The 27,860-nt window shown below is 42.5% G+C and overlaps 1 protein-coding gene across 1 annotated transcript in view; it reads left to right on the forward strand.

Annotated features, from left to right (window-relative positions):
- Nucleotides 1-448: 448 nt before the first annotated feature.
- The window catches only part of SLC25A13 (solute carrier family 25 member 13), a 140,917-nt gene continuing 113,505 nt past the window's right edge, over nt 449-27,860 (forward strand). Inside the window, exon 1 of the mRNA XM_072327669.1 lies at nt 449-468. The gene's annotated coding sequence lies outside the window, so the exon portion shown is untranslated. The remainder of the gene's footprint in view (nt 469-27,860) is intronic.

Raw genomic sequence — 27,860 nt, forward strand, 5'->3', positions numbered from 1 at the left:
GGATGGGTTCTGTATATCATTTAAATACTAAATCAGTCAAAGGTTTAGTACGTGCTCCAAGGTGTAGCAGGTGGTGGGCAGAATGGGCCAGATTCACACCTAATAATGGGATGTTGGGCTCAGCTGAGCTTCCAAAGGGAACATTTCTGCCCCTTTTGTGTGTGTGTGTTTTATTTTTTCCCATAATCTTCCTGTACAGATCCTAAAAGGAGCCTCAGACAAACCAAACCAATAAAGAGTTATTTCCAAGAGGCTGAAAAGCTGTGTTGTGAAAGGTAGAGGGATTCATTTTTCTCTCTTTTGTTTCAAAACAGGTTCTCATCAAAAGCAGGAAAAATCTGCAGAATGTTTTGCCTTTGAGAGAAGAGCATTTCTTCAGCAAGCGGAGCAGTATCAGGAAGGAACGTGCCAGTTGCCTACATACATACACAGGATGGGCATTCGATTGTAATTGGACCTACAGCTACTGTGAGTGCTGGCATTTCTATCCTATGTAGAAATGTTCTTCTGCTTCCCTCTGTCTTCTGCAAGATTTCACTAGTTCTAGTTGTTAAAGAAAAAAAGATGGAGAAGAAGGGAAAAACACTGTAGTATTCTTTTAAGGGTAAACGTTATGGCTCCTCCACATCTGAGGTTTTTTTCTTTTATGTATTAAAGGCTGGGGATTACTATTGGTGGTAAGAGTAGCAGTCATTCTTGACCTACATTGTGATTCTAGCAACAGATGAGCAGTGGGTCTTGACACTTTCTAAAAGCATACACCCAAATCTCAAGAGCAAGAGCACAACGACAGGCTCTTGCATCTACAGGAGACAATGGAAGCTTCTCAGTGCTTAAACACAGGTGAAACTAGTTGATTTTAGAGTACCAACTTCTGGTTGTCTTGTTGCTTTCATCTTGTCTGTCCTTTTCATTATGAAGCTCTTATTTGTGCATCATGAGCCCAATCAGGTGAGTACTGTTTGGATGTTGTTTGTAGTTTAGTCTTGCAAATAAGGATAAGGTTTTGAATCCTTTGTTCTCCTTGAACTCCTTCTGCTTTCATGGTGGTTTGTTTGATAGAGAACACCAGGAAATGTCCAAAATTCTTTGTAAATCTGAGTTTTGCTTCAGCATCCATATTATCAGCTGTGTGTGATGAAGAATGTGTTTCAGAACAAGTTCAGGCTCTTGGCATTTAAGTGAAAATTGTCATTAATTAAAAGTATCTTAAAGGAGGGTTTCACTTCTGAAGCATTGTGAGTAGAAAATGTTTGATTTAGGCTTCTTTTATTACATGTTTGGATTTACAGGAGGTAATTATACCTAGTGAACACCTGTTTTTAAGAATTTTTCCCCAGTGATGAGGTAAAAAGATCTGGTTATGTATAAAAAGGGATCATTGAGAAGCTGAGAAAGGAGACTACTTTGTCTATTCCAATACCTCCTCCTTCCATGGCACACAGGAGCTCCCCATGAGCCACCAATGCGAAGCGTAGGTTTGAGGAAATCTTAGCAGGTCAGTCTCTGTTAATGCCACTGGCAAAACTCATTCACATCAAAGGGGTTGAAGTTTCATCTAAGGCTTATTTTCAGACTTCTCTAATATTGTGTCTTCCATAGAAGCTCAATGAACGAGGCTGGAATTTGCCTATTTATGGGGTAAAGCCTCAATTAAGGGCACCTAATGCACTTAGTGTTAGGGGACTGACTGCATATTAAATAGAAGCAGTAAATATATTTCCACTTTCTTTGGCAATGAATTATGATAGGAAGGTTTGGCAAACAATATGTGTATGTCTGAGATGATATTTTTGGGATTTAAAATCCAAGGGTCACGTTTAATTTGCCTATTAGGAAAAAACTGTTGTTCTTATTGTGGATTACTTCAAGTTAGTTCTACTCCGTAGTATGTATGTACCATCTCTGTCTTTTACTTGATGGTATTTGTGAAGTGTATTGAAGGGGGTTGTTATGACTAGATTTGGATATCCATATATATTTATAGATGAATAAATACAACAGATTTAAACTTTTCTCTTAATCAACCCTGAGAACCTGTGGGATTGTCTGGACATCACCTTGGAGGTGGCTTTGTGTGGTAAATCACTTTCTCTCAGCGTGCTCTGAGATTATTGCCTTTTCGTGAACCCACACTTTGACCAGAGCTCAGCACTGGCCGTGAATTGTTCAGGGCTTCCCAAGGAGCAACCACTTTGTACAGAGCACCTCAGCACTGTGGGGCACATCCCTGTGACAGAAAGGCCTGGGTAGAGGCTTTAATCACCTCGTTCCTAGCAGCAGACAGAAGCAATGCCCAGTATGGAGAGCAGGATGCTCCCATCTCACCCCTACCATCACTCATTAGATTTCACAGATAATGCTGTAACGTTCTAATGCAGCGTGTACTTGGAATTTTTGAGCTTGTGTATCTTGGTAAGTAGCTGTCAAATTAAACAAAATAGGAGTGGAGGAGGAAGCACTAGATGTCAGAGCCCAACTTAGTCTGCTTCCATTTAGTCTAGTTCATGCACTGACATTTTCAAACAATGCATTCAATTTTTTTTTTATGCTAGAAATGAAAAAGCATATTTTCCTCTTTCAGCCTGTGACCTCGTCTTTTGCCGATGACTTCAGTCATTGTTTGTAATAGTCAAACCCCTGGGGCAGAGAACAGAGTGATTCATCTCATCTTGGGGTACTTGAATTTACAGACCACTAAACAGATTGCAATTATTCTTATTTGGAGCTTGCATGAGACAGTCTTCAAAACTAGAAACGGTGCCAAACCGGAGCCCTAGATCCAGATTCAGATATCACTGTGCAGTGCAACCTGTTACCACAGCTGGGTGAGCACGTACACCAAACTTCTGGGAAGTTTTGATTACTCAAACCTATGGACATTTGTGTCTTCAGGGAACCCCTTAGTACTTACAGTCTAGTCGGCTTTATTGGCTACTCAGGTAAAGCATGGTGTACATTTCTGCTGACAGATTTGTGCTTGACAGAGCAGAAGCTATTGCTCAGAATAAGTCCTGCCTGGGGACGTCTGCCTGAAGGCTCCACCAGGGCCTGTCCTCTGCTTGTCCAGAGGAGCTGCAGGAAGGAAAACCTGCACCAGGATGTGCTGTGTTCAGAACTGCATCAGTTGCAGTTATAGAAGTCCCAGGGATGCAAAGCTGCCCCACAATCCTGAGCGCAGCTTCACCCACACCTGAGTCTGTGCTGGTTTTCATTTAGCAAACGAGAACCTGACAGATGAGGATTTGCAAATCCGTATAACCTTTGATTTGTGCCTCTAATGGAGACGGGTCAAACATGGAGCCCACTGCTAACTCATAGGAAAAAATGTGAATTAAATCGGAATTGGCTTCACCTCCCCTCTGGATTTGACTTTGCAAAACCGAGCTCTGACAGGCAAGCTTCTGAGAAACCCAAACAGCCTCCACTTTTGTCATCTCTGCTTTGCATATTTCAAGCGCTTCTTGCCAGCTACGTTGCTTACGATAATAAGAATAACAGAAACCAAAGTGAAACCACAAGTTAAGCTGCTTATTATATAATTTAATTAGACTCTACTGCGCTTTCTCTTCCAATTCCCAACTGACAAGGATTGAATTGTTAGGTACATTTTTCACATTGGGATTCTGAAGAGTTTATTTTGACCTGGCAAATGATTTTAAGACTGAGGAAAAGCAGGTCGAGCCGTGGTGAAATAAAATAGGAAGTATGCAGTTTCTTCTCACCAAGCCTGGTATCTGCGTGACTCCGGCACACAAAGAGCTGGTGTGAATTTCAGGGCCTGCGCCTGCCTTAAATCAAGGCGTTTGCAGAAATTAGTGGTGACACGGTTTACCCAGCGGTCTTTGCTAAGGAGCATTTTTGGGGGCAGTTTTGCATCGGATGCTCATAACTTGTTGGCTTCATGAGGTCACATGTGCTGCTGAGTTCGGAAGGAAGGAAAAAACCCATGCTGTTATTAGCGAGCCCCCCACCTCCAGCCCTCCGCTCCCTGGATTCCCCCAGACACGGTGGGATGGTCCCTCTCAGAAGGCGCTGCGTTTCCTTTTTGTGCACACATACGAGGAGTTGTGCCCCTGGTGCTGAATGACTGATGGTCCCACAACACACCATTTAGCGGCTGTGTCGCCAGGACATTCGTTGTCTCCCCTTCATCCCTCATCCCCTCCTTCCCCTCCCCCGGGCTTTAAAGGCCACATTTTCCAAGGGGCAGACAATCATGAGAAATAATGTTTTTTTGAAAAGGGAGTGATTGTCACTGAAACTGATAGGTCTGCGTGATAACAAAAACTGTCATTGCCTCGCATGGGACATGTGCCCCGGGGACTGGGCAGAACAAAGGGATCCTTAGAGAGGAGCAGCGAGCCATGTGCGTCCCCTCATCCCCGTGGCACCAGGCAGAGCCCACAGCCGTTTTTCTCATAGGCCGCTGGGACAGATAAATGAAGGAAGTATTTGAACCGTTTCCATTTAAGGAAGGAGTTAAATAGTTGAGGCATTATTTTCGGCTGTATTATTTCTCCCGCAGTTTTAGACTCACCCAGTTACTAGAGGAAAGACTGATGGGAGGAGCTGTCCTGTACAAATACCGGGGCTGATCCCGCAGGTTCTCCTAATCCTGACAGAGATATCAGCCAAAGGATCTGGCCTCCTCCTCCATCCTCCTCAATGTAAGCTGATCAGGAACAGCAGTTCCTCAGTTCCTTTGGAGGGAAGCTGTCCGCGTTCCCCCCACACCTGCTCTCTCAGCACGCACAAGTGATAAGAAGCACTCTTGCTTTCCTTAGGAACAAATGGGAGCAATACATCAAGTTTCTGTAAGGCAGATGCCATGCTTTCTATCACCCATTTTGTCAGCTGATGTGCTGTTATGAGCCCGCTGTTGTTGTCAATTCACATTATTGCATAAACTACAGGGTCTCACCATTCCTGTCATTTGTGCTACTTTCCTCTGTTACTACGCAATGCAAGACAACTCCATTGCAAAGCAATAACCGCAGTTGCATCTGAAAATGAGACCTAAATAAAATTAAATGTTAGTGGTGCTGATCAATGATTGCTATTAAGGCTGTACAATAAAAGGAAGCACAGCTCAGATCTAGTTTGAGACAATAGGACTCTGTGGGCCACTCTGAGGTCTCTAACTTCTCCCCATGAGACATCCTGTAGGTATTCATTCAAGCAGCCATATTTTTCCCTGGTTTAAACAATCACAACAAACGGTGCCTTTACTACCAGCTGTGGTAAATGGCTGAGCTCATGGACCAGTGGCTTTACACATTTGAAGATGCACCTGGCGAAATAAATAAAAGAAATAATAAAAGTCTTGGGAACTAATGAAGGTTATCTTCGTTTCCTTAACTTACTATTTTTTCCTGCTTCTTACAGCTGAATCTTCTGAATTATCTGATGTAAAATTAACTTTCTCTTTTATTGCCCATGGGTCAGATACTCAAAGGTTTTTTTAGCATCGAAACATTAGCCAAGAACTGTCACTTTAATTGGCTTCTACATCCCTCAGGAGGATCTGGAAACCCAATGCCTTTAAGAGTCATGATTAAATAAGTACCACCAGGTGAGAAGTGGGAGAGTGATTCAATATATATGCAAAAGGGATGAGGGTTCTTCACACAGGCTTCTTCCTCATCTTATTTTCCCATATTGCTAAATCTCTGTGAAGATATTATGATTCCTTACAAGACTGTACCTAAAATGAAATGTAATCCTGCACTGTTGTTATGTTTTCCAAATCCCAAAGTGAAATTTTGTTTCAGTTGCAGCATTTGCTTACTGTTGTCAAAAGACATCAAGGAGTAAGGTGTGTGTTATCTTGAAAACCGTACAAGCAGTGATATCTATAGAGGAGGTTAAGGCAGGGATGCTTAAACCTGTTCACTAGCAGATAGATAGTGACAGTGTGTTGGATCTTGGATCTACCACTTGTGCTGAGGCTGGTAGTGCTGACCTGTGACAGCCATTCAGCCTCCTGGAAAGCATTCCAACAGCATCCTCCAGCCAAGGGCGTGATCACACTCTGGGGCTGTGGGCTGTCCCTAGCAGTCAAATGGGTGCTCTTGATTCCCTCTGCAGCGCTGCTGGACAAAAGATCATTATTCCAAGATTTTCCATTTTATAGGCAGAAAAACAACAAACAAGAAGCTGAACGACCATCAAGTGCAATCACAACCACAGCACATATGGTGTGCTATTGATTTATTCTTTTTCTCTTTTAAAATTGATTCAAACCAGGTTTGTTTACAAGCTGCCTTATCAGACTCAGGCGGTACTAATTGCAAGGCAGAGGCAGCAGAATTGTGCTACACACAGGTAAATAAGATAAATAGGACTTCACCCTGTCCAGACACTTAGAGAAAAGTGAGAATTAAGTCTACCTTGTAGTTCGGTGTTGCTATAGCACCCACACCTATCTCAGTGCCCAGCCCACCCAAGGAATAAGGCCAGGTTCCCTCCTTGCCAATCCACCCTGGTACGCTCGTGACAGAGAGGCAGCCCCTGTCCTAAGGGGTTTCTGGCACCCCATGTTTCAAAGAGACACAGGTCACACAAAGGTCACAGGGAAAACAGCCCAGAGCCCTACACTGCAGGAGGTTCTGTCCTGGGGTGGGACGTGGTCCCAGGCCCACCAATCTCACAAAGCTCCTTCCTTAACTCCAGTGCAAGCTGGACTTCCTCATTATATTTCTTTAATAAGACTTATTTGTAAATTTACACTCACTGAAAAACTACCCCAAAACCTCCATCTGGTAACTAATAATAGCAAACCAACCAGTTTTCCCCTTGGACACAGTCCTTCTCTTGAGCCTCACCTTCCAAACCTGAGCCTGGTGTTCCAGCCCATCCCCTACGCTCTATCCAATGCTGCAGATGCTGTCATGGCTGCTGAGTACTCCATCCTGAATTACTTACATAAGAGGGTGAGTAAGGTGGGTGCCGCACCAGTCTTGCTGCAGTACTGTTTCCCAATAACTTCATGCTCATACAAGAAGCATCCCTCTGAACCACGTAGCTTGTGCGTCTTGCAAAGATTACTTCTAAATCTTACATTTCCCTTGCAGCTCATCTATTATTTCTCGGGAAAGAAGAAAGTTTCTTTTCATTTCTATCTGTCTTCCATTAAGCCGAAGAACTCTATAAATCAATAATAACTTCTAGAGATGAACCTCTTTGTAATTATGTCTCCAAAGCCAGGTAATTGTTTGCATATTTTTATAGGGAAAAATAGGGGGGAAACGTGTTCACTGTGATTGAAACACACACACACACAAAGGAAAAGGAAAAGATTTTAAACGGGTTATCAGCATTCATCACTTTCACACTTTTCATGTGACTTGTAGCCAATTACTTTATTTTGCACAAGACTCAAATCATTCAATCAGACAGCAATGCAGGCACTGGAGAATGGAAAGTACAGTGTATCAATTGGGATCTGATTTGGATTTTATTACAATGTGGTCTTTATTAAGGATAATAATCTACAACCTCTGAGTTAGGGCAATGTTTGATTTCAGTCAAATCAATCTTTGTGTATCTCTCTGATGCCTCGGTGACATTTCCCAACAGGAAGTGGCTAAAAGCCCAAACGGGAGTGATCTCAGATTAAGAAACAACACAGACATCTTGAAGGCACTTGGTTCGTTGACCAAGATGACAGCAACCAGAGAGCCCTGGGGCACTTTTCCAGGATGCCTACTCCCTGTGTGCCAGCCATCTGGGTTCATTTAAAGCCCTGCCTCTGCTTGGAGAGTGTGTGTGTGTTGGGTGGAAGTGGCTGTGGGGGCACGGCGTGTCGGGTTGCAGGCTTCAGTGTGGGCTGGCTGGGGGCTAAGCCTCCTGCCTGGGCCTTCTCAAAGAGGGCAGCAGCATCTGCGAGTCCCTCCAGAGGAGCAATTTCAGCAGGACCAGCTGCAGGGGGGATGTTTAGCGTATTCTTTATTCAAAGTGAAAGATGTTAAGCAGGAAATTTCAGAAGCCCTCTTGTTCGGAGAAAGGGAAAGGAGGATCAGTGGAGAAAATAGAAACTGGAAAACATCCATGAAATTAGTCCCAAATCATTGCCTATCCTGATCGTTTCCTGACAAGCTGTCTGTCACATATTTGCAGCAGGTTATACAAGTCTCCTTTACCAGTAGCTCATTCACACGCCTAGTGCAAAAACACCAGAGGTTCAGAAAAAGCAACCACCAAATTTGTTTTAGCTGAAATTAATTTTTTTGTGAGGCAGTGTACTAGTTTTTAAAGAGAGGACTCACTTAGGATATAGCCTGCAGACAGTTCCAAGCAATGACTTCCACTTTCTTATTGCTACCCCAGAGAAGAGATTTTAAATGACAGATGTACTAAGGCTCTGCTGGGTCTCTGGCATGGATGGGAGATGGCACCCAGAGCTGCCCATGGGGAAGGAGGGAGGGATCAAGTTCTGTGGCCCTCCAGGATGGAAAAGAGGAAGATATACAGAAACCTGAGTTTGGTTCTGGAGAAACGAAGCCAGACCTAAATGAAGAAGTAGTGCTGCCATAACGGCAATGGGTTGTGTTGTGACACTAGAGTGTGAGGTACTAAGGAATGACCCAAATTTGCACAACCACAGCTCTACTGGATCTTTTTTTATCCCAATAGTCAAGGAAAGGAGGAAGAGTCTAGAGACAAAGGATGGTACTGCAGCTCTTCCCAAAAAAGGGAAAGTGGTCCTCAGTCATAATCTCTGTGTCTCTCTGGTTGTGCTGATTGCATCAACAGATACCAGATTTTCCAGTTTGAGATGAGATCTGAAGTGGACAGTGATGGTTTCACTAGCAGCTCTGCACTTCTGCCTGGGTCACCGCACTACCACCTTTACATGTCCTTTGGGACAGGTAGATAAGAAAAAACACCTAACTCCTGCCACCCTGTCCCAGTCCAACTAGTGGAGAAACCCAGAGCCAGGAGGGTTGTGAGGGCTTTCCTCTGGTGCTTGGGTCTCAGCTGCCATCTCTTTGCTGAACCTCAGCTCTCTAAATTGCCCATTGCTCACAAGAAGCTGCACCATCTCCCGGCCCCAATCAGAGTATGATAGACAAAGAGATTGCATATAAGTTAATGTTCTCCTGGGGCATTACAGTAAGGTTATATTTGTGTGGTCAGTTTTATATGTGTACATTTTATGCCAAAGCCGAAAGAAAAAATGGACAAGGGAGGATTTAGCCTGATGGGACCTTGCCATACCTGCTGTGATACGTCCAACTTTTTAATGCAAGGAAGCAAAACTGGAAAAAAGTCAGAGGTGTAGAACCACCTAGTGGTGCCATTCGCATCCTTGTTGACCACACGGCAAGATGGGCACAGGAGGGCCAGTTGCCTCAGCAACGTGCTCAAAATGCCTCATGGGCAAAATCAGTACAAAGAGCAGGAGGGACTCCTTCTGCTGACTGATTCTCAGACTGGCTTGTTATCCTTTTGAAAAAAGTCACTGTTTATGCCTTGCTGTCTTTTGTATTTTAGATGTATTTTGCATTGTAGAGATTTTTAATGATGTGAGAACTTGCTTTTGTGGGCAGTATAAAAAAAATGGAAAGAAACAGTTTCAGCTCCCCCAAAAAGAGTGCAGAGCAAACAGCTACACATCTGAAATAGGGGCTGAGTACAGAGGAAGAATCAGAAACAACATATAGGTTTTAGCAGCCCTATTTCTGCATCGTATCAGCTGGCGCATATTGAAAAGCACGTGAAAAAATAATTATGCTTGGAATGAAGCTGCATTAAGAGAGAAATTGAAAATTCATTCTCTGAGTAGCTGCTCTGAAGCTTGTGGAGTTACCCTAGGGATGAATTTGGGCCGGTATATGTCAACTGGCCGTGAGACATAATTTGAACTTCTACCTTTGCCAAATGAGCAAATATACACACGCCATTTATTGCCAGTTCTGTTGGTTTAAGAGGTGCTCTGTATTTCAAAGCTAACATTTGTACCACTTGTTGCTGTGGTTGTCTCTTATTAGCACAGCAAATAGCTAATGAAAATCTACGGCCTTGGAAAAACCCAGCTCATAAGTTAGGACTTTAAATTAGTCTGCCTGCCATACACATGCACCGTGGTACCCCGCTACTTTTTGTCTCATTCAGTCAGCCCATTTATAAGGACACAACATCGCTGGGTACAAAGGTTGCAAGGAAAATTTTTTCCAAGAGGAAACAAGCCTGCTCAATGGCAAACAACTCATGCTCTATTTAAAGTCAGGCAGCATTCATTTTTCATGCCAAAGAACCCGATTCATCCAGGGTGTAACTCCACAAACACCAGCGGAGTTCCACCAGAGACTAATTTAGTCCAAAGTACTTAAAAATCATGCTTAATTTATACACTTTTCAGTTTGGTCTTCCTGCTGGCAACACCACACGACTGTCCCTGTGCTTCATCTGCACTGCAGCCACAGCTGCCATCTCCTGCAGCTCCTGGTGCCATGATGCTGGGTCCCACCCCTCTGCCCCACAGGGCTCATCACTGCAGTCTTTTACCAAAGCACAGGGGAGATGGTGGAAAGCTTTTTCCTTTCAGATTTATTCTTTCTTATACTTTCACAGCATCTCAGCATGGCTGAGGTGGGCGGGAGCTCTGGGTCCACGCAGCTTCGGGACACCCCAAGCAGGGTGCCCAGGCCCATGTCCAGGTGGCTTCTGAAGGTCTCCAAGGAGACCTCACAGCCTCTGGGTACCTGTGCCACTGCTCCAGCACTTGCACTGCACAGCAGTTCTTCTCATGTTCAGAGGGATCTCCTGTGTTCCACTTTGTGCCCAGTGCCTCTTGCCCCAGCACTGGGCACCACTGAAAAGAGCCTGGCTCCAATCCCTTTGCGCCCTCCTTCAAATACTTATATAAATGTATGAGATCCCCCCAAGCCTTCTCTTCTCCAGGCTGAACAGCCCCAGCTCTCTCAGCCTTTCCTCATGGAAGAGGTGCTCCATTCCCTTATCACCCTCATGGCCCATCACTGGACTTTTTCTGGTGTGTCCAGATCTCTTTCATGCTTGGAAGCCCAGAAATGGACCCAGCACTCCAGATGAGGCATCACCAGTAGTGAGTAAATTATACTCCTCAGCTGTCCTCTTCCAGAGAAAGTGTGATTACAGCCTGACCAGTCCATCAGGAAAGTCAATCCCTCATTTCAGTAAGGGATTTTCTGAGATAATTCTTCTTTCAAGGAAGCTGGGTATACTTTGAATAACCAACTGACAGCCTGTATGTGCCTACTTAGCACAGCTTTTCATAGCTTTGCTAGCAAGGATGCATCAGTGGAAAGTGATACTAGACAGTGTCAGGTTCATCCAATCCATAACTCCCTGGACTGCACTAGCTTAACCTGTAATATTGAAACAACATCAGGAATTTGGTTTAGCCTAAAATGTCCTCTTGTTCTATTTAATCTCAAATACAGTGTGTCTGTCATTTAATAGAACAATGTTTGATTTTTGAATGCGTGCCCTAAAGATGCCATTAGCACATGGCATGAAAGCACGGCTTTCTGATGCAGAGATTGCATCCCAGCTGTAATCACCAGACTGTCCCTAATGTGAGCTACATGCAGGTCATGGATTTGTGAAGATCCTCACAGGGTAATTAAAGCACTGAGCTGTTGGGATTTTTTTAAACAAGGTTTCTGGTCCTTTACAAAACGTGTGCTATACATCTTAAATCATGACATGTTTTCCTCAAGGAGTTCCTTGTCAAGAATCTTTCTATTTAATAGTAGGTGATGATGAGAATATGCCCTAAATGAAACGTAATTGAAAATGAGATTATGTAACTTTACTTCCTCCATAAGTAGACTTTCCCTTGACAAGTTGTAATCAGGTTTGCATTGAAGTCTTTAATGTTAAACAAGCTGACAAATGCAGGATTTCTCTGAGAAATGGAAAGAAACCCACTGAGATCTGATTTACATTTGCCACACCTGCACCAAAAGGGAGCAGAGCTGCGTTCCAGGGCAACACACTTGAAAGATAAAAATCCAATGGTGACAAATATTAAAAAAGTTAGTTTAGAGAGAAAAAATCCTCGTGTCACTCAACTAAATCAAACATCAAAACAAACAAGCTTTAATTTACTAATTACCGTATTGGCTGTCAAATAAAATTTTAGTCACTATTAGTACAGCTGCATATTCTCCTTTGCAGCAGCACTCGGGGAAAATGGCCTGGGATTTTCTTTGATTATAGGCAGTTAAACTGAGTGATTTTTTTACATCCAGCTTGAGAACACGAGGTGGTGTTTGGCTTGAAAGTTTTCATACCCTTTCATCAGGCAAAGCACAGCCTGGTTAACTGCTCTGAGTGAGACTGCCTTCTGGGTTAGGCTGAAAATTTGCTTTCATACCCAAAAACAAGAACTCGAATCTCCTGGTTTGAACAAAGACAGGATGTCTAAAGGATGCCCATACGCTGTCGGAACAACGATGGAGTTTTCTGCTTACAAAATGCAGCTTCCAAAGACACTGTAGAGAAACAGATTTGGCATGCTAGGCCTGATTCTTTATAAGCTTTGTGATTCTGCACATGACATTACATCTTGAAAACCTCCATGTGAGAAGGTCCATTTTTATTTTCTCTTTTGGCCCTTAAACATTTGCAGCTTAAACTACTCAATGGATTCAGTGACAAAAATATTCTTTTCTCTTTTCAAAACCAATGGAAGTTTAAGGACAGTTAATATCTTTACTCATTGTTTTTGCCACAAACATGCAGCAGAAAAATCTGGCCAAGCCCTGTGAGGGCTGCTGGCTCTCTGAATTCAGTTGAAACAGATTAGATTTTCCTCAAGCAGCTTCTCTGCAGAGATGATGCTGATACTTGCTCCGTCTTTCCTGTCTTTACCAGGGGAGCAGTCCTTGAGTACAGTCCATGTGTGAACGAAATGATCAGCAAAAGTAATTACAGTATCACCGGGAGCTAAGCTTCTGCCAGTACTGCTGTTTTTATCTCGATTTTCAGTTTAAACTGAAACACTTTAAGGAGTGTCTGGGGATGAGTTTTAGGCATCTGATATTCAGATTAGAAAAATCTGTTTGCTGGGGGTGGTCCCCTCTGGCCACATATTTAACATCTCCATATCCAGGTGGAGGGAGATGGAACTCTGGGTACAGTAATTGCTCCTACTATGCAGTAGGAGATACAATAACGCACACAGGGGAATTGCAGCAAGAGCAGCTCAGCAGCAGCTGCATGGCCGAGGAGAGGAAAGAAAGAAATCTACTTATCTTTGAGCAAAACAAATAAAAAGTGCTAAAATGCTGCAGTGTGCTGACTCCAGTTGTGCACCCAAAACCTGAAACAATGCTCAAGGCTGTGCAGGAGGGGACATGGTCCCAACGCTGTGTCCAGCCACTCTGCAGGCTCTGTGGCAGAGAGGTGGGCACCTCACCACCCTGCCTGTGGGCAGTCGAATGGGGTGCAAAAGCTCTTTCTGATGGGGTAGCTTTGCACATCTGTGTCTCCAAACACTGCAGAAGATGGTCAGAATAATCTCCGTGTTCAAGGATGCTTTGTTGCCAGCGCATTTGCATCTACTTAGGTAGGGCTGTTGCCCAGTGTTTCATTGTGACTTAGGCCAACCTACAACCCATTTTCCTGTATGAGCCAAAGCAGACCTCTACCAAACGTTCCTTAACAAATGTTTTTTTTACCTGTCCATACTCTTACATATGCAGTGAGAAATTACCTCATGACAAATTTGGTCCAGAAGCCAGCAGTCTTCTTCCATCATCACTCTGTGAACAAAGTCATTGGCTTGAGGATGTCAAACAGAGCAGGTTTCATTGGTTTTGACTGAAACCATCAGTGTCCCAAGTGTGGCAGATTGGACACCATTGTGATGACTCACATAACTCCAAACTGGGCAGAAGCTGAGCCCCAGCAGCACAGTTTGGCAGAGAAGGGCTGGGATAACATCCCTGCTCAGGATCCACATCAGGACTGCTTTGACTTCAGCCTGTTCACAAGGTGGTGGGGTCGAGGGATCTCTAGAAAAGTGCCCAAGGCTATTCTGGCTCTGAGGCTGGCTAGTGTGGGATGATTGTGTCCATGCTATTAAACTATCCATCTCCTTAAACCAGTTAAAAAGACGAATGATTGATTTCTAATGTCTGGAAACATTGTTAAGCCCCACTTAGGTTGTTAGCATAAACAGAGTTAGTCTGAACCAACTAACAACGAAGTCCAGTCAAGGAGTTGCACTGCAGCCATGAAGGAGGAGCATGATCAGCCACACACAGCTAGGAGGCAAGAGCAGTGAGATCAGAAGTGTTGTCCCAACTTCTTCGTCCCCACCTCAGGATAATTTTGCTTTATTCTCCTTTTGGACTCATTGGCTGTGAGAACTGTTGCTACTTACAAGCACCCAGCTGTGTCATCAGTGTTCTTGGTTCATTTCATGGTGTGGAGACAGAGCCTATTATATTTAAGTTGATGCTTACACTCACCCACACTTCCAAGTACTGGATGGTTGTTACATGGCTTTTGGAATAAATCCATGTGATATCAAGGAGCTTGATTTTCCATTTCATTAATTAAGTCTCTTGAAAAATGTAGAAAAAAGTGTCCCCGAACTGATACTTATTTTACAGCATACAGTTCTTACTGACATGCTTTAACTGACAGAAGGGAGAATTCTTCATGATGGGAGTGCAGATTACTGTGAAACTTTTGATGACAATGCCATCAAATCCTAGCATACATCTCTATCTAAAAGGGAGCTATAGGAAAGAAGGGTGCAGAGACTTCAGCAGGGTCTGTGGTAATAGAACAATGGGAAATGGTTTCAAGCTTAAAGAAGGTTGATTTAGGTTAGACATAAGGAAAAAAATCTTTTACAGTGAGGATGGTGAGTCACTGGATCAGGTTGCCCAGTGTTGTGGTTGATGTTTCCATCCCTGATGACTTTCTAGACAAGTCTGGATCAGGCTCTGGACAACCTGATCAAGCTGTGATGTTCCTGTTCATTGCAGGGGAGATGGACTAGATGGCCTTCAGACATCCCTACCAACTCTAAGAAGGATTCTGTGATTCTATGATTCTATGATCTTTCTCCATTAGGAAACCATTTCTCAGCAGAGGAGTACCCAGTGGAGTACTCCAGCTCTTTCAGAAAAGCTAATGCCCTAATTTCTCTTTCCTTGGGGCTAGTATGTTTCTTGGACTCTTGTCATGCGCATATAGCATTTTTTGAGACTACTTCTGCCTTGCAGCACTCAGCTGGAAGCTCTTCCACCCAAACTACCACCCAATGGCATGGTGAAAGTGGGACACAAACACAGGAAGAGTCTGAAGAGAAACTGAAAAGAGAAAGAAATAATTCTAGCTGAAACTGCAGTGAAAGCTTCCCCATCTCTTTTCTTCCAGGGTCTTCCTGCCCACTGTTTGCTCCACTTTTTATCTTACCCCACGCTTTCCTTTGTCCTTGCATCACCAGGATCCCTTCTTTTCTGTCAGTGCCTGAATGTCCTGTCCCATTCTGCACAGTGTATTCTTTGTTTTTGTATTTCCCCTGTGCTTATCAGTCCTCAAGTAGCCTTATAGCTTGGAGAAATGGATGTAAAATTCTTTTTTCCATTATATGTGCCTCATTTTCTTTTTATGCTGCATTTTCTACTTCTTATCTGTATTTGTATGTAAATATCATTTCAAATTCCCTTTCTACAAGAGGGGCAGCTAGCACAAATGGCCAGCAGAGCTATTGAAAAGCCACCACAGGACATACATCTGTATGAAAGAATACACTGCCTTTTGATACCAGTAGTTGCAAGGTCATTAATGGCAGGAACAGGAGACAAACAGTGTTAATAATAGGCTAGTGGGAAACTGAAGGGGCTTCACGCTTCCCATGAAAGCTTTTAGGATTTTATTCAAATCCTTCCCTGACAGGAAGGGGATGAGAGGACTGGGAGATTTCTTCCATCCTACTCATTCCTTTGGTACACTGTAGCCAAAGCAGAACACTATAAGAGACAGTGTTTCCTAACCCCAGCAATTAATATGTTATTCATTGACTGTGGAGGTGGTGGAGCCACCTTTATCTGTCCTCTTCTGTCTGCAGCCCTCTGAATCCACGGAGGGTTTAAATTATATCTTTCAGGATAATTGTAGAGATCTTCACTAGGTGGGGAGAAGAGAGATTATGAAAGAGAAACTGAGAAAGTCACAGTCTGTTTCCTTTGGTGTTCTCAATTGTAAGTCCTCATACTCTCACGACTCATCCACCTTGATGGAGACATACAAGGTGGGGTGGCTCATTCCCATAGGACTGTGAACCAGAATTTGGCTTGCCAATGTTATTGCTTTTACAGGTTGGAAATACCATTTTCTTCAACAATAGTTCAATTAAAAATGTCAACTAGTTGGGATCTGGCTTTCATTTCTGTTGTTTACTAATTAAATTTAGGTAGTTAGACCTCTATGAACTTCAACATGAGCAATTGTGATCAGCTTGTCAATGAACAGCTGATCAAGAAAGGTTTGCTTAATTAGGGAAGAAGAGTAATTAGCTTGTCAACATTTAAGCTCCAGAAAGACTACATGGTAGAATTCCTATCACCGTATTTATTGACCTTTAAATCCTTCAGCTCTTCTGTCATTGATGTTTAATCGAGTCACTTAGGCTGTCAAGCTAATAACTAAGATAATGAAGTAGTCTAGGACCTTGCTTTACTACTTTGTTATTCTAACGCTAATTTTAGAATGCTAAAAATAGGTTCACTAAAAATAAGACGTCGTGGGTGGGTTTTTCTCCTAAAACAATTGAGCTTCTGTTCCTTCCCTTTCAGAGCTATTAGGACATTATTAGGTTTCAAAGAGGTTCTTCTGTAGTAAAAGCTAATTGTAATCTTCATAGTGAAGGACTTAATAAACCAACTTCATGTGGCAATTCTATTTGAAGAACAAAGAAAAGGATATGTTATTGTTTATAAATTCATATGGTTAAACCTATAGGGAATGCAGTGTTTATGATGGAGTGAAGGCATTAGGAAGGTAGGATGTTTTCTTGAAAGACTGTGTCTTAAAGATCAAAATCACTGAAGCAGGAGCCATCACCACTAAAGTGTTCTGTGTGCATGAGGTATCAGTATGGAGAGTCCAAGTTCTCAGAGAGCTTAACTGAGTATTTTTTTTCAATCCTGAGTTGCTTGGATTTATTTCTAAGTGTGATTTTTCTTTTTCCCAGTGAATTTCTGTGTGCATAATGTTTGGAGTTTAAACCAAATTTCTATATCTGCAATTTTGCTACTTGTGAGTTGTTGGTAGACATTCTTAATCTTAGATCAATTTTAATATATTTATTTGTATTTTGGTACAGAAAACATTGCTCATAGATGAAATCAGTGTGTGACTGTTAAGCCTTCTCAGGAAAAAGCATCCTACTTACATCAAATTCTGAGGAGAAATAGAAAGTGTTTGAGCCTGTTTTTATAAATACCTGCCTGACACATGTTTTAGCAAACCACTTTCTTAGAAAACCTTCTGTTTGGGTTTTACATGCAGATTTTTTTTTCCCTCATACAAAAGCACCATCTCTGCTGGTAATTTTCATGCCCAGAATGTTATCACCGCTTATGAAATTCTGTCTTTTAAAATATAATGCATTTTCTTTCCCAATCCCAGATGGTAACATACCCTTAATACCTGTGAAGAAATCTATGAGATTTTAGGCATTAGACAACATTAAAGGAAGTGGGTTTCAGGAAAATATATTGGAAACCGGTTTATGGATCAAAAATTCTTTCAGTGGGATTTTATTTAATGGGAATAAAGAAAATAGTTCCCTTACAGTTTGGATTTTTATTTATTTATTTATTTATTTATTTATTTTTTTACAAAATATTAATTCCTCTTCTTTTTTGGAGCTCTTTGCTATCATAGCTTGGCCCATCACCTTTATAGCAACACAAGTGCCTGGCTATTTTATTGGCCGATGGGGCAGCAAATGCTAACCTTTTTTCCTTCGTCTCAAGGAAAAAGTACTTTCCTGAGTTCTCATCTCTTCAGAAGGCATTCTCCAAAATGGAAGGTGTGAGGGCAGCCTCAGATGCCCCACAGTCTGAGTGTCCTCCCAGATTATCTTTTTGGAAGGACGTAGGTAGAGGAATGAAATAACCTCTGTACACAGGAACTGTAGACACCTTTATCCATCCCAGCCTCCCACTGATGCATGACTTAATGCTGTGTGCAAGGTCTAATAAAGAAACTTCTTCAGCCTGAAACTAAATCTGTTTTATTTGTCTGGTAACCACTGCACATGCATTAAGACGCAAGACAAACAATAGCAAGGTCTTTGGGTCTGAATCTGTTATTTACTGCACTTTCATACAGGGCTTACACCTGGCAGCTGCCTCAGCATTAAATAATTCATAATGCTACTATGATCTTGCACTGTAGTGGCTTTCACAGTCTTCTGGGTCACATCCTTCCTGTGGATCCCTGGCTTTGAATAAGATGAAATTTCTGCTTTAGTGAAAAATCTTTTCTGAAACTTCTTAGCCATTACTCAGGCTGTCAAGGGTTATGCTCAGCAACAGACTTCCGTCTGACCACGCTAACATGGGTTGGCCTCTCCCCAAAAGACAGCCTGCTGAAGGCACAGTTCCTTTGGTCATACTACCTTCTAATGGGTTGATCCCTGTATTTTTCCCCAGCACCACCAGCTGCTGAAGCTGGTAGGCAGCATGAGCATCAACCCTCTGCTATAGTTTTATATCTTTAGTCTACAGCAATCTTTTTGCCAGCTGTCTGTGACTTTCTCAGATTGCAGTGTTAGGGAACAGCGTGGTCTGGTTTAGAGATCAGTTAATATCAGACATAAGCACACAGCAACCCCACACTCACCAGGATTGTGTACAGAACTTTGTGCTGTACAGTGAAGGGCATTTCAGAGCCCCGCTTTACAACTGCCAACAAAAAGTCCATGGAAACATGCATGTCTTGGGATATGGTTTCTGTATGTCAGTACCTCCAGCAGTCAGCAGAAATTACAGAAAGCAGTGTTTCAGACAGAATGTGTAACAGTGTCATTCCCAGTATTTCCCACATGGAGAGGTCTTTTATGTCATTGAGTCACCAAACACAGATTGTGGTACTGCCATAGACAGTGGATTTGGGGGTAGCTATTTCAAAATAAGATATACTTCTATAGAAATACTTATTGACTACTATAGCAAGAGAAGGTTTCTGTGTCCAATAACAAATTATTTTGGGGTCTCACCAAGATGACATGCCTTATCTTTCTAAGAAGGCCCTCCTTCCATACACCCCAGAAATGTCCTCCTTTCTCTTCCCAGGTGGCAGATGACATGTTCTCAGCCAATATCAGACTCTGCTCATCTCCAGCCAAGCCTCTTGGCAGCAGCAGAGAAGCAATTAAGGCCTTGGGCTGAGGGTCTCAGAAGGGATGTGGGACACAAGAGATTCACCTGCATACAGTGGCCGCACAGTCCTGTAGAGCAGGAGGGGAGTTGTCTTGCTCTGTGAAAGCATTAGGTTGGGGCTGGTCCATACAGTTGTACTGCAAGGTACAGAAGCACACTACCTGTAAGCTAGCCTCAGTATCAGGCTCTTGCCCTCAAATTCTCCCTTCTCTTTTTTGTGTCAAAGTGCTGGTGAATGATGCTACTGGTAAGGCTTATCTCCTTATGAGGAAGAACATTATAGGCTGAGATCAAGGGCTAGAAAAGCTTTAACAGATGTACAAAAGATGTAGGATAGGAACTGTGCTCAAAGAGATGTTCATGAAGCACAGTATGGCAGCACTAGGGTGGCAAAGTGGAACAGACACATTTGTGTGACCAGATGTGGTGTTCTGAGTGCCACTGCACTTGAGGGCAATGGGGAAAAAGCTCACTAGACTTACTCTTCTGTTTTTAAGCCACTGTGAATTTTCAGGCTATTGGTAGGAAACTGTTTCAGATTTGCCTCTTCGTTTCCCTGCACAGATGAATTGAGTACCTTAAAGCATCTCACTGGTGCCTGGCTTGGACACGTGAATCCTGCCCTAGATGGCAGTAGTAGGACAAAGGGAGACTTGAAGTATTCACCTTCAGTGGTTGCCCTATCTTGGAGGTGACACCACAGCATTCCTTAATCCTGTGTTTAATAGCACACATACATATAAACGCTCATTCAGGCTGCATAGCCAGCTGTAGCTTGTAGATGAAAAAAAAAAAAAAAGATAAAAATGTTTCAATATTTGTATTACTGGTCAGCCTGATTTCATTTCTCAATGAATATTAAGATTTACCTTTCTTATCTTCTACAGAACATAATGAAATGAGCTGCTTCTTAATAGAAGGACTTCAGCATCTGATGCTGCCCCACTGTGGGCTTCCTGGAGCTGGGACTGCCAGCCTCTGAGCTGCCCACACATGGTTACATTCACAAATAGCCATGCTGCTACGCTTGCAGCTTCAGTCAGTGCTGGTTCAGCATCTCCCTGAGTAACACTGCAGTCACTCATTCACCCTCCTCTATTTGCATTCCTGGATATTTCAGGAATGCACTGGAGTTAGATTCTTCGCCGCAGCCGCATTGATTCTGAAAGAGAAATGGTGGCATTAAAAATGCCCTCTCTAAATCAGCAAAGGGATTTCCAGTCATGAACTCATCTTCTTTAATGTCAGAATTATTAACATTCTCTTCTGCTATTCAAAATAAGTGCGAGTTGTGGCCCTTTGGGCTTTGCGAAGCTGTTCTTTTTGTTTAGTAACACCTTAATTAGACTCTAGCTGCATGAAAAGTATTTTGCCATGGAAAAATTCAAGCAGCTAACAACAACATAAAGGAAGTGAGAATCTTTGCCTCAACAGCTTTAATCCCCCAAATTGTTCTCCTTTTATTTATGCATTTATATTATGTGTGTGTGGATAAGTGTGTGCATACACAAAGAAGGGTTTACAATGCACTCATATTTTTCCTTTCAGTACAGATTATTTTCTCGCAGCTGAACTCTTTGTACTTAAAGGAAAAAAAGATGTTGAAGAAATGGTACCAAAGATTACAAAGTGTAGTTTTTAATCTCACTCAACTTAAAAATAGCTGCTTTTCCTTTTGTGGGAATGCAGTGGCATTCTGCCATTGGCCATGCGCAGAACTGCCAGGCTGTGGGATTTGTTAAACATGCTCAGCTGATGCACATTCTGAATGACTGCACTATTTAATGAATTTGACTCCAATATGTGATAATACAAAGATATTGTATGTACAGCTGATGTGTGGCAGGGAATAAAGCTTTTGCTAGCTACTAAAGTAATAGCAGCACTGCGTTTTCCTGGCAACAGCATTATGAGTGCATTTTTGGATGTTTGAGTAAAGAAAGGGTTTGTATTTGCAGAGAGGGGTTGGTTTTCCCTGGAACGGCAACAAGTCCTGTAGGTGCTGAGCTCAGCTTACATAAGATTTTTTCTCAGAAGGCAGGCGAGGAGTTGGCTTTACCCCTACAAGTTAGAATCTGTTATCTTCTCTCTGCCAAATCCTCCCGATGTTGTGTACCACATTGATCGCTGGTTTATTACTTTGAAAGCAATAATTTCAGGTCGTATTTCAGCCAGCGTTCTTTCTTCTTCATCTATATATTTTTTTCTCCTGCTTCAGTTTGCCCTGTTTGCCTCTGTGCAGAGACTCACTGCATACACTTACCCTTGGCTGTAGCTCAGACTGGTTAATTATACTCTTCCTACCCCAAATGATTCATCCTTTGCTTCCAAAATGGAAAGTAATTCCTTGTTCTTCTCCTAAGCAGCCTCACATTGTGCTGCTGGGGAAGAACTCTCCACTATATTTAGGTGGTATGTACGGCTGGCTATGTTTCACTCGTGTTTGAGCAAGCTTTTCAGGATTGTTCCAGGTTAAAGCCTGTGGTGTCAATTCCTTCTGTTATCAGTCAGAAATGCAAAAACAAAACTATGATTCAGAGTGGCTGAAGGTGTTGCTCCCTAAGCACCTTGCTGGGCATCTGACCTAAAGGATTTTGGTACCACTTGTGTATTCTTTAGCTACATATTAGTTACTGGGACACAAAACCTGGCTACAGCATCCCAGAGAAGAGAATAACTCCCAGAGCCACCTTGACTTTCCTCCATACTCCTCTCAGACAAAGAGTCAGGGCACTGCTGGGCTTCAGAAGGTATCTTTGAGAAAAGACTTTTCACTTCCTAGCAACAATTTGAGTGGATGAACGGCACAATGAGATCTTCCAAACTAAGCAGGTTTGTTCTGAAGTGGTGCCTGAGGGTCACAAGATTTTTCAGAAGCAAAGTTTTGGTCATTGTGTCAGCTAAGGTTTTTGTCATCTGCTGCTTTCAACACTAGAGTCTCATGAATAAGAATAGGTACTTAATTAAGCACAACCGTGGTGCCATGACTCCCAGCTGTGATTTAGCAAGAAATGTTTCGGAAGTGTCTGTCACTCTAATGTCTAAACACTGTGCAGGGATGATAAAAATGCACAGAGAGACACTCAGAAGGACAGTAGATCAATTCGCAATGAGAAGTCATATTATATTCCATCAAGTATAATTCTATTCATTTATTCAGTTGTACCCAACTGCCAACTACCATAGGAAAAAAATAAAGTGGGATTTGAAAGTCACAAGGCTCCTCCTAAAAAGTAGTAAGCAGCACCGACTCGAACCCCACTCAGAATTTCTGGGACCACTAAGAAGTCTCCGAGGGGACCCCCAAAAGACAGCAACTCCAGGCAAGTATAGGGGTTTCATACTCAAAAGGCAACCTCCATGGCAGAGACTGTGCTCTGCTTAGGAAAACACAGTGCATCACATCTGAGGGAGGAGAATAAACATACTCCACTGCTGGAGCCACATCTACATCTGTTACAGGAGCATTCCTGTAAACATGTCATCACTCTGCTCCTTACTGGCCGAATAACTTACAAAGCTTAGCATGACTGCAGTTGACCTGACTCCAAGTCCTCAAAAAGCACAACTTCCTTCCATACTGATAATTTGCAGTCTAAGTAAGCTATGGTAATGCTTAGGAACATACAAAGAAGTCACTTAGCTCCATTATTGTCCTTGTACCTCCTTCATGAACCTGCCAGTGTTAAGGATTTCCCCTTCATTCATGAGCTGGTTCCTTGCTCAAGGCCTGCATCACCCACCCCTACACAGGCTCTTTTATGCTCTCTTTCTTTCTTTCATCTGTTGTTCTCAACCACTCAGCTATTTCTGTGTTGTGCAGTGTCATAGTTTCATCTCTTCCCTGACACTTCTTGTTCTGACCTCCTCTAGAAACCAGGCCACTGTGGTGCTAGCAGACTGATGATGTTGAATACTTCCAGCACATGAAGTTGGGACTTTGTTTGACCTAGCTCATCTAATAATTGCCTGTAGGCACTGAAAGAAAGCAAAGAGAAATCAGCCTGTGTGGCTGTATGAAATCATTTTGTGCTTTTACTGCTGATAGAAAATCTTGTCATCAATGACCAACAAATTCAAATGATGTTAACCCAAAACCATGCGCTTGTAGTACACTCTGAAGTTCAGGAGCATGCAGTGACTGGTGGGAGAGCAACAGGAGAATCCCAGAGCTGGGACCTCTCTCTGGAAGAGCTGCCATCTCACCTTTTAAATGAATATATCACAGGATATCAACAAAAAACACTCAGATAGATCTCAGTCACTGCACTGCAGCACTGGATTGAAGTGAACATCTCATCAGACCTCAATGGCAGACCTGAGAAAGCATGGTAGGTGAAGAAAGAAAACAGAACTGCTGGATTAGGACAGTGGACTATTTCTGCTAAATGCCTCAAATTCTCCCAAATCCCAGCAAGGTATGCCAGCAAATATATATTTTCAAAACGTGTAAAAGCTGAAAGTCGTTTAGCTCGATATTGGTGAAACCCATTACAAAAAGAAGAGCTATAAAACATTACAAATTAAGGTCATACTGAAAAAGTGCTTAGAAATGTAGAGTAGAGTGGAGTAAAGCTAAAAGTGTACCTTTTATGTAGCAGCAGAGAAGCCTTTATATTAAAAGAGGGCTAATACTGTTACAGATTCTTTCAATTTTATCATAGATTTTAGAAAGCATCCACCTCTGGTGTCAAATGATAACACAAGACTTCATGATTCGTCTTTTAAAGAAGATTCCAAACCTCAGAGTAAATAAATATCTCACACTGTTTGGGGATTTAAGTCAAAATCCTGAAGCATTTGCTGCTGGAGGCAGCAGGTTAAAACAGAGTGTAGCAGATTTTATTGTGTGAAAGAAATAGGGTGTCGCTATGGAGATTAAATGTTACCTTCCGTTCTGAAAATGAACTCTGTAAGGAGTTTTAGATCCTATTTATCACATTGCTTTTTATTATTTAATGTTAAAGTAGAAATCACTTGGTCTGTGTTTTTTCCTTCCTTCCACCAATGCAAACCCAGGTAGTCTCATAGAAATCAGCCTGCTAAGTAAGGAACTGCTCAGGCAGTTTCAGTCGAGTTATTTGTGTCTCTTCATTGCCAAATCAAAATCTAACAGGCTGAGATCTGCATTTACATTCACTGCTAGTTGAGTTCTCCCACAGAAGCAAAGGTGAGACCTTCTTGTTGCAACGGCAAACATCGCTGGCATCTGAGGGAACAACCTTTAGATAAAATGGAGTGCTTTTGAAAATCCCATCACAAGAGTGTTGGAGAGAAATGTTTGTGTTGTTGAAAGACTTCTGTTATTCAAGCAGAGTGCTTCGTGCTGTTTCTTTCCTCTGCAAAAGCACCCTTTACTATTTTGTCCTACTTTATCCTATTGTTTCCCCTTCACACTATTACCAAAGCAATGCTTGTGTTTTTTATCCTCTAACATCTTCATCCCAGGCAGAAATGCACTAACTGACCCTCGGTGCATGCTGCCAAGGCCGCTCGGTGGTGAAGCCTGCAGCCAGGCCTGCCCCGCCATGGTGCCTACACAGAGCACCTGTGTGTGCCTCAAGCCAAGGCCTCCCAGCTGGGCTTCCAGCAAAACAGGACAGTGGTGGAGAAACTCGTTGGTTGATTGACCCCATCCACAGGCTGGATCCATCAAGGCTTCATCACCCACCACAGAGGCTGTTTATTTTTTTCATGTCTTTTACTGGCTCCATGGCAGAAGCTGTAAATACTTCCTTTCAGCCTTCTCAAAACTCAGAAGAAATGTGAATGTTGTCTCAGAGCATTTGAGCGCTGAACTCCTGGGAGAGAAAAACAAAACACGTTTCGCATCCAGTTATTAAGAGTTCTCTCCAGCATGTGTGAAGGGCTCTTTTCACAGAAATACAAGTGGAAAAGGTCCATGGCCATAGCAGGACAGATGTGGGGTGTTCATACCCTCTGTTTGGCTCAGGGCAGCACTTAGGGATGTTTGTTAACCTCCCGAAGAGCGGAAATTTCTGCATCTAGAGTGTATTTATATCACTTTTAATGGAAAGATTGAAATCTGGGCAAAGGGCTTGGGTTCAGCTATTGACAGCATGAGAGCCCAGGAGAAAACAGGGCAGAGGGGTTGTGCCCCCTGAGGGACCAGGGGTTGTGTATGAGGTTGGACTGCAAAGGTCAACCAGATGGTCAGTTCAAGGAGACAGTTATAACAAAATTACTGAAAACTACAGAATCATAGGGGTTGGAAGATCATCTCTGTAGATGACATCAAGTCCAACACCCTGCTAAAACAGGTTCCCTACAGTAGGTTACACAGGAAAGTGTCTAGGCAGCTCTTGAAAATCTCCAGAGAAGGAGACTCCACAGCCTCTCTGGGTGGTTTGTTCACGTACTTGCATCCCTCAAAGTAAATAAGTTCTTTCTCATGTCCAGATGGAACTTTCAGTTTGTGCCTGCTGCCCCTTGCTCAGCCCCATCCTCTTGATTCCTGCCCTTTATATACTTATAAGTACTGATAAGAACCCCCATCAGTCTTCTCTTCTCCAGGCTGAACTGTCCCAGGTCTCTCAGCCTTTCCTTCATAAGGAAGATGTCCCAAGCCCCTCATCATCTTTGTGACTCTCAGCTGGCCTCTTCCCAGTAGATCTCTGATTTTCTTGAACCGAGGAGCCCAGAACTGGACAGAAGTCACACATCAGTGGGAGCTTACAGAACACAGCAATTGTCCTTTTGAAGCTCCTCCACCGTTTGAAATGATCAGGGCACGGTTTACATTAAAAGGATATTTGTATGCTTGTGCAGAGTTTTAGCTTCCTCACACTGAAAGTGTGCAACGATAACTTAGTGTGCATGCTGGAATTAGGAGAACATGTTCATTTATTTACTCAGACACATACTGGTAACGCTGTTTGGTTCAAAATATGATATTGTTCCAGTCTTTTAGTAGAAGAAGGAGGAGAAATAGTAGGAAGGTCACTAAAATATGCATCATTTTTCTATTATTTTGCTATATTGCCTCATATTTTTAACACCTTTTCTTGCACTACACAGATTACCCCTTCTCCTTCTTGTCTCCCAAGCCCCTTCTCAGCACAATCACTTTTGCTTCACAGTGCCCATCAGTATGCATCACAGAGAAGAGCTGGTCCTGGCAGGAATGCTCTGTAGAGCCCAGACTGATGAGACAGCTCAATGCACAATGCACACACCACCACTGCCTGTCCCTCTCCCACACCTTCCCTACCAAAGTCACGCTGCTCCTTGACATTTTGGAGATGTTCCTCTTTCCCAAACACTGATTTCCTATCATTTATCATGATGTAAAGGGAAGCATAGACTTTGTGTTGACTTAACCCCAGCTGTTTGACTTTGGAAGTCAAAGGGTAGCTAAAAGTCTCAGTGAGTACACTTTGGGCTAATGAAAACTTGTTCTGATATTGCAGTTATTAAAAACGACATGTAAGTATGAGTGATTGTACATACTTACAGAGACTAATTTGTGATGGCAGGTAAGCAGAAATGTCCGTAGTCAGGGAATAAGCAGGTACATATATCCTGTGTAGAAACACAGCTTCTTCCATTGTTTGCTATTTACATTATGGAAATCAAATTTACAGTTGAGATGCCAGGGGGTAAAAATATCCTGCAAACTTAACAGGACAAAAAAAAACTGTCAAGAGTTCAGAGAGCTTCTATTTTATTTTATGTGCTGTCAGTAATACTTTCACACTTCAAGAGCCTCTCATGTAAATATTTGCTTGCAAATACCAGTGGAACGGAAAACTACATGGTAACTCCTGATGCTTTAAATCAGGGTCCAAGGCTAAATTGGCCAACTGTTTTAGATGGGCTGCCTCGGTAAATCTGCTGCATCATTTTCAAACAATCTCATTTGCTCTTTATCATCCAAATATTTGTGTAGAAATATTTATTTCTAATTTTGAATACACCCCCATATTTCCATCTATCATCTGCATGTGTCCGGTGATCTACTAGAAGGCTGTAGTCTCACATGTAAATCAGAATAACTACACTGAACTTAAAGCATAGCCCTTGGTCTGAATGAGCTAAAGAGCTGTCCGTCCTAACCTACGTGAAGAATTAACTGCTTTATTTTTAAACTGTTTGTAAATTAAGTTAAACTGTGATGTAATGGTAGTACTGCAACTGGTAATTGGCTTCTGAGCTTTACCAGATTCTTATCATAATGCCTACGAGGAAGCAAATCAACAACGCTTGGCAGCAGCTTACAAATATGCTCTATAATAACCTCTTCCCATTGCTATGGATTTTCTGAGGTTTAGGGTCTGAAAAATTAACTTTGTCTTCCCTATGGTCTCCCGTCTGAAACGTCAACTGCTGGAGATCAAAGAAAATCCCATCTGTGTTGTCAATTTGAGTGACAGACCAGCAACGTGTAATTCAGTAGATCAGCCCCTACTATGAAAATAATAGTACCTCTCCCTTAGT

This window comes from Excalfactoria chinensis, chromosome 2 (genome assembly GCF_039878825.1).
Source record: "Excalfactoria chinensis isolate bCotChi1 chromosome 2, bCotChi1.hap2, whole genome shotgun sequence".
NCBI classification, from domain to species: Eukaryota; Metazoa; Chordata; class Aves; order Galliformes; family Phasianidae; genus Excalfactoria; species Excalfactoria chinensis.